Here is an 8,448-nt window from a genome sequence, read left to right on the forward strand (position 1 = left end):
TGACCTCAAATGACATCTATCACTCTAGCATAAGTTAATCTCCCTGCCCAAACTTATGAGGTGCTCATTGTAAGTAGAGTAAAATTGAAATGGAGGATGTTTTCCCTGCTTTTGAGGAGCTCTTGGCTAATTTAGAAAGATAGAGTCAATGTCTAGAAAGGACATATTGACATATACAACACCATAGAAGTAAATGTAAATATGACGCCAAGAACACAGAAGAGTAACGAACATTTACAAAAATGGAATAACCTGGATGGAGTGGGGTTACTCAAGAAAGGTCAGAGGTCATTAGCCACATTAGCTGCCCTTGAGCCAAATCCAACCAAAAGTTTTCTTTGGTTTGTGTGCATTCACGTGCACACACACACACACACAAACACAAATTATATTACATGTTTAAAAATTGAGAAGGTTACCATAAGAATTTAGATACCTGGTTTCTTCTGAAAAAGTAGATAATCAAAAAAACTGGGTCTACTTTCCTGCGTGGCAATAGTCAGCTTGACCTAAGTCACAGCTGCGTACTTTAGAGGCAGCATGTGTTCTGTCCACCACATTCCCCTCCACTCCAAATTACATCTCTAGTGCATTGGTTAAGAAGATTGCTGTAAAGGCAAATCAGAGCAGAAGCTCTCAAATACTAGGTATGTAAGGAACATTTGTATGTTGTGTTTGTATGTTTTATGTATGTATGGAACCATTGAGTATGTATGTATGTGCACACATGTATGAAACACCTGGCCTCAGTGTATGTTACATAAGAAACATTTGAGGTGTTAATTACAAATACCATTTCCTGGAATATACCACAGAACTACAGTCTCTGAGGCCAGGTGACTGGAATATGCATTTTGTTAAAAACTAGCACCATAAATATTTCTTAGATACACATAAATTTGCAAACCACTGTTCTTGGCCATCTCCACTCAAATTCACTTTACTTACTGGTGGAAGATTAACCTTAATCTACATGTTGCTTTCTGCTAAAAAATCTTTAATGATTTCCTCTTATCTACTGAATAAAGTTCAAACTAGTCAGTCTGGCATACAAAGCTTGCTATGATATATTCCAAGGCACTTTTTCATTATTTTCTGACTACATAAATCTTTCATTCTTTTCAGGTTGAACTACCTCTTCCTCATAAATGCCTCATACCTCTAACCACTAGGCCTTGGCAGAGGCTTAACCTTATATGTGAAAATGTATTTTTTCTATCTGCCTATTAACTGATACCTAGGTAGATACCTAACTTAACTTGGGGCAATCATAATTTTTCCCCAGTGTTTCTCCCTAAGAGGTTGTAAAACTCAAGAGCCCATGACATTTATGTGTTCATATATGTGGGGCAGAAAAGCAGAGAAAGACTTGGAATGGACCTTAGGTATATACATTTTTGACAAGCAATTTGGTGGGTGATTCTGAAGTAAAGGAAATACTTTCAGAACCACTGGTATAGGAAATAAACATTGATTTGGAATCAGAAGACCCGTTACTAAACTTGAGCTCACCATTAACTTACTGGGTGACAGCATAAATCGGCAAAGATTTCTGAACTTCAGATTTGTCCATCTGTAAGATGTAGGAGTGGTACAATGAAAATGATTATCAAAATATTGAACGATTGGGAATGCATACTTCTCTTCTTGTTGAACGTTGCTTTGCTATTTCTCCAACAGACTGTTTCTAACCTTTACAGTGTGATGCTCTGAATTTGTCCCAAACATTGTTCCATGATTGGTGACCACAAAAAAAAACCTACTCTGTAGAATAGGACTTGAGCCAGGTGACATAAAGGTTTTCTTTCCCTCATTGACTTCAGAGAAGGAGTTGTGAGAAAAACAAAAAGAAAAGAAAACAACAACAACAAAAAACAACAGAGATGCTAAGTGTGTGCTGAAAGTGAACTGTCCACAGAAGCTGAAGCTGAAATCATACAGAGATGGACAAAGGGAATTTATTACAGGGTTACAGAGAAGCATCTGTTATGGGGTCTGACTTAAATCTTTGGCTGTAGCAATTTTATTATGAACTTTATGTCTAAAAGCAATAACAGTGCAATAAATGAAATCTTATGTATGTGTCTGATATTTTTATCGGTAGCTAATATACCATTCCTACAATATTTCCTAACATCTAACATGACCTTTGAAAGATTGTCCCTGGATAAAAATTTTCTAATTCTAGAAAGGAACTTCTTGACTCACTTGTTCTTCATGGTAATATGACTAAAAAGTCCTGTACACAAGATTGTGCTTAATTTGGAAAAGTATCTTATTCAAACATATGGTAAATACTAGGGATGATATGGAACATTTGTTAAACTACCAAAAGATCCAAGAACACTTCCTTGGTTCCAAGAAGTTTATATTTACACATATTAATAAATATATATACATATATATAAATAAATATATACACATATATATGTACATATAAATATATATATATATATATATTGCCTGGTCTTCAAAATTCCAAATGATTAGATAATTCAATTCAATGAGGAAAAAAAGCCGTTATACTTACTTTGGATACATTATAAAACAAATCATCAATTTGCCTGTGGCAGCTGTAGACAGCCACAGTTTTTCAATTATAAATAAATAAAACATCTCAGCTTTATATACCATTACATGGTGGTCTGAAGAAGATTCTGAACAAGTTGCATATTAAGTATTGGGTGGAAAAGAACAACTGCCTTGTTTCTCAAAAGGAGTATTAAGCTTCCAGTAAAATTCAAGTATTTTCAAAAGATTTATCTCCCTCTTTCACATTGATAGGAAATATATAAAATATGTTATGTCATATGTTGGAATAAATTTGTTAGATACTCAAGTAGATAATGAAGTATTTGAAATTTTGGAGAAGGTGAAGAATCATGAAAATAACCATCTGCTTGGGTATTACCTACCACTCCTATTACCTTCTTTCTCTTTTGTTGACTCCATAACCATTTTGAAAATACACAAAAAGATAGAAAACATAGTCATTAAGTGTGAGAACCTGCACAACCTGAACTGGTCATATACAGATTACATAAATAGAGACATTTTTCTAACGTAGATTTAAATTGACAAGTGATTAATTGAAGGAAGGGAGCTGCCAAAAGTAAGTTTCCTTTAAATGCCAAAACCAGTTGTCTTGTTATTTGAAAAGTGCCAAAAATATTGACTGACCTGAAACATTGACTAAAAGCTGATTGCTTCGACCAAATACTTCTGAGAGTTTCTCCAGTGTGGCTCTGCTAACTTTGGAAAAAAATTTGACATACCTAAAAGGTTGTAAATTCTTTAAATAAACATGCCATTATTTTTCAGAATTATTACTTTCAACATTTTTGTTTTGATTCAGGCAATCAGATCCCTTAATTTGAGCTTTTGAACATGAATCTTATTATGTGAACACTTATAAAAGTGTAAAATTGAATCGCTATATCTTGAAAATAAATATTTTAGATCTATTAATTAAACTTATTGTTAGAATATTTATAATTCTTTTATCACAGTAATCTAAACACAACAAAATGTTTCTTTTCGGGGGGGGGGTTCTGGACACATTACACTTTTCAATGTAGATTAGGATTTATTTATACCAAAATAGACTTTATAATTCAACTTCTACTTGCTGAGGTAATTATATACTATGATATTAATGAATGTTAGTTAGAATTAAACCCAGAATCTTCTGACATATTGAATTTATTCAAATTTTTACAATATAGCCTGTCTCACAGGCTATAGTTTTCATACAAATGATTTGATTCTTTTTATGAAGTATGGGATAAATCACACTAATTGTATATACATACAAAATACATTTCTTCATGAGAATATAAAGACTAAACTAGTATTTAGATTATTTAAAATTCCATTATAAAATTTTATATAGAGACAATCTTACAGAAGAGCATACATTGTTTTCATAATTGATGCATACTCTATCATTATTTTTTGGTTGTTAACAACTTAATTTATATATAATTCAGAAACCATATAATTCACCCATTTAAAGAGGCTGGGGGGTGGAGGAAAAGAGGAAAAAATGTAAAGTGTATAATTCAATGGGTTATAGAGTATTTTGAGCTGTAAAACTATAACCACAGTCATAGAACATTTTCATCATCCTCCCCCCAAAACCCCTCTACAAATTTAGCCTTTAACACTTAATCCTCCCCCTCCCTTCTGTCCTAAGAAACCACTAATCTATATTTTGTCTCTATCGCTATGTCTTTATGGATATTTTATATAAATGGAGTCATATGCATTGTGGTCTTCTGTGACCAGCTTCTTTCATATAGCATAATGTTTCCAAAGTTCATCCATGTTGTGGCATGTATCAGGGAATCATTTTTTTTTCAGCCAAATAATATTCCATTGTAAGGATATACCACATTTTATTTATCCATTCATCAACTGATGGACATTTGGGCTATTTACATTTTTGGGCTGTTATGAATGATACTGTTATGAATATCCATGTATAAGCATTTGTGTGGATATATAATTTCAATTCTCCTGTTATATCATTAGGAGTGGAATTGCTGGGTCATATGGAAACTTTATGTTTAACTTTTGAGGAACTGCCAGACTGTTTCTCATAGTAGCTGCCGATTTTACATTCCCAGCCAGCAGTGTATGATGGTTCAAATTTTTCCACATCTATGTCAATATTTATATTACATTTTTTTTTTTTTTTGTGGTACGCAGGCGTCCCACCGCTGCGGCCTCTCCCGTTGCGGAGCACAGGCTCCGGATGCACAGGCCCAGCGGCCATGGCTCACGGGCCCAGCCACTCCTTGGCATGAGGGATATCTTCCTGGACTGGGGCACGAACCCGCATCCCCTGCATCGGCAGGAGAACTCCCAACCACTGTGCCACCAGGGAAGCCCTATTTTACATTTTTTGATTAAAGACATCCTAAACATCTTAGTGGGTGTGAAGTGAGTATCTCATGCTTTTGCTTTGCATTTCCTTACTAATGATATTAAACATCTCATCATGTGTTTGTTGGCCATTTTCATAAATTCTTTGGAGAAATGTCTTTTCAGGTTTTTGCCCATTTTATAATTATTTGTCTTTATATTGTTGAGTTGTGAGAGTTATTTTCATATTCTGGATATAAATTTCTTATTATATATGACTTGCAAATATTTTCTCCAATTATGTGGTCTGTCTTTTTACTTTCTTGATGGTATCTTTTGAAGCACAGAAGTTTTTAAATTTGATGAAGCCCAGTTTATCTATTTTTTCTTTTGTTGCTTATGCTTTATGTGTCATATTTAAGAAACCATTGCCTAATCCAAGGTCATGAAGATTTGCATGTATTTTTTAAGAGTTTTATATAATATATTGTATCAATTCTGGATACTGGCATCCCTGAACCATTACTGGGCTTTCTGTTGTTGTTTGCTTGACTGGACTCTTTTAGTAAAGTCTATTTCCCTTGCAGTGTAAAGTCTTTTATGTTGCATCTCAGAGTGTGTAGCCTTTGGGTATGTGCACAGCCACTCTGGAATGATAGTATTTTTAACAGTCATTTAGCCAAGTATCATTAGCATAGCATTTTAGCAGTCTTTTCTTTGAGTCTCCCTTTCCTGGACACATCCAGTAGTTAGATAGATTCCACTAATTGCTGGCACATTGCTCTGTTGGTTTGATCATGCTCTGGATCCTAATTTTTCCACAGTTTGATCCACTTAAATTGGGGCCCCTTCACAGGGATAGTTTTTGAGGCAGGTATTTGAGGTTTTTTCTTATATCAGGAGGTGTCTTAGCTATCACTTTTCATAGTTTTCTCTGGTAAAGCAGCTGGCCTGTGATTTTGCTTGTTGTCTCATGGAGCTACCAGTCTTTTTTTATTTGCTTATCACCAAAGTCTTCATTGTTTTCAAGAGGGCCCTTAGGCTTGAACTTCCCCACACTTCATTTCAAATGAAGTCAGTTCATCTGTGGAATGTTTCAGAACTCTCTGTTCTTATAAACTCTCTCTACCCCTGGGAGAAAGATCTCTGGACCACTACTGGGGATGCTAGACACAGTGGTAGCCTCTGGCCTTCTCCACTTGCTTCTCACAGTATTTAACTTCTGCCCTATGAGTGAGCTGGTTAGGATTCCAGGATCAGGATACCAGGATTCTCTCTCCAGCCATTGGAGTGGAGCCTCTACCATATGAATAGAGACTTATTGGAGGAAGAAATCTCCAACCTCTCCACCACACTCACCTAGAATTTAATTTTTGCAATGAGTAGCTTGGGGAGGGGGAAATGAGAAATGCTAGCAGCCTGCTCTTCCCAGATGATACTATGCCCTTGACTGAAAGTTGGGGGGGAAGGTGTCCTGTGTTCTTGACTACATCCACAAGGAATGGAGTTGGAGTTTCTAGGCAGGAGTGAGGGATGGAACGGGTAATGGTTTAAATGTTAAAGATGTTTGCTGTTTTTACCAAGTTTTAGTATATTTTCTTGATTTTTTTTTTCATTTGCTATATGCCCTGAGGTCAATTTATAGAGACTTAAAAGAAAACATATATATATTGATATACATATAGAATAGATATAGGTATATAGATATATAGATATATATAGAGAGGTATAAATTATATATAGATATGTATTTATCTATATGTATAGTTATCTATCTATCTATCTAATCTGTACCTCTATCTATATCAATCTAGCTTGTTTCACAGTGAAACAACTATGCTTGTTTCACTGGGTAGCAGGTTATGGAACTCTTCATGCTGCCATTCCAAAAGTGGAATTATTTATCTTTAAAGAAACAAACTTTTCTTCTTTTTCTTTTTTAGTTAAACAATGATTTTATGCTTGATTACAACAGACACATTTATGCAACCAGGGAAGAGGTTGTGGATGACTCATATTTCCAACTGGGGGTAAGACTCCTTTGGTCTTGTAATATCAAGCCAACTGGTGAATATGGCTGTGAATCAGAATCAGACAGAATTTAGCATCTTTATTCTTTCTGTTCCCCTCAAGATGCTTTCAAACAGCAACAGCTCTCTTAATTAAATGATAGAGATCCTCAGGAAGATCAGGAGCAAGTCCTTGGGACTTAAGAATTCTCAAGATTTTATTGCCTGTCACAAAACGTACTTGTGCAACACCATGTGAGTCTCTCAGGATCACACTGTTCTGTAGGGGAGTCAGGCCCTTCTTGACCAGTTTGTAGATCTACTCCTTCACATTGTCAGATGTCAGCTTCAGCCAGGTGGGGACGCTGTGGCAGTAGGGCAGAGCCTTGTGGGACAGGCCCTTCCCTGAAACGTGCATGTGACCCATGGTGGTGGCGGTCTCTAAAGAAACATACTTTTTAAGGTTCAACATGAAAATCATTGTTCATTAGTATTGAATGTCTACTTCATCAGACCAATGATTATTTATCTTGTTTTGCCTATAGTTGAATCACCTTTAAAATTTATATTTCTTAGATGATGCTATTTTTGAAGGATAAAAAAAATCAAGGTTTATGCTTCTTTATGTAACACAAACACACACATATGTTTACACCTACACATTTTAGTGGCCTTAATAGATATTGATTAATTATTTATTCTGTGTCTATTAATTCCCTGAAATAGTATCAGACGTCATGTTTCTTTTGATGAGTTGCTCTGCCACACTCCAACAAACATAATACTTGCCCCCATGACTACAGGAATCTATAAGTTGAACTAGTCACTGAAGCTGGGTCAAATAGAGCCATATCTTTGGGTAATTTCTTTTTCTGTAACTGAGAGTTCCTTTTTTCTCTAGACCATAAGCTGATACGATATGATATGATATAAAATTGAAGTTGCCTCTGGGCACATCGCCATCCATATAAAGGAAGCTTCCATATGGTACGAGAAAATGAAGTCAACACAGAAAAGTGGTCACTAAGTGAAGAGAAAGAGAAGAAAAGAGGAGAGACAGAGAGAGAAAGAGATAATTAATAATATTGTTTGAGACTCTGAATATTGTTTCTGAGGCCAGATCTAAGCCTGATATTCCTATAACTTGTTTGAGTTGGCTTTCTCTCACTTGCAATTGAAAGAGCCTTTATTGATACATCATATATATATATATATATATATATATATATACATTATAACTGTAAAGACATAAAAGGTCATATATATCTATATTTGTGTATGCACATACACATCAGTAAAATGTGTATATTAGGAATTATAACAAATCATGGACATTAAGGACATGACAGAACAAAATTGACAAATTTCTTGAATCTAAATTTTCGTATTGGGTTACACAAGTAATTTCACTGTGTAGAGAAAATCTTTCAAAAAATTTTTTTCATGTAGTAGATTCACATAGTCAGTCAGTAGAATTTGCTGAGATTCCACTTGTATCAGCATTACATTATACTTAAAATAAAAGAGGATCCTATCACAATGGCTTAAAAATATTGTAATTTGTCTCTTACAC

At 34.8% G+C, this 8,448-nt stretch overlaps 1 pseudogene; it reads right to left on the reverse strand.

The window, feature by feature from the left end:
• Positions 1 to 6,847: 6,847 nt before the first annotated feature.
• LOC113609111 (40S ribosomal protein S13-like) lies at positions 6,848 to 7,309 on the reverse strand (annotated as a pseudogene).
• Between the last annotated feature and the right edge of the window lie 1,139 nt (positions 7,310 to 8,448).

Source organism: Aethalodelphis obliquidens, unplaced genomic scaffold (assembly GCF_003676395.1).
Source record: "Aethalodelphis obliquidens isolate GAN/ISIS:26980383/991018 unplaced genomic scaffold, ASM367639v1 scaffold54, whole genome shotgun sequence".
NCBI lineage: Eukaryota > Metazoa > Chordata > Mammalia > Artiodactyla > Delphinidae > Aethalodelphis > Aethalodelphis obliquidens.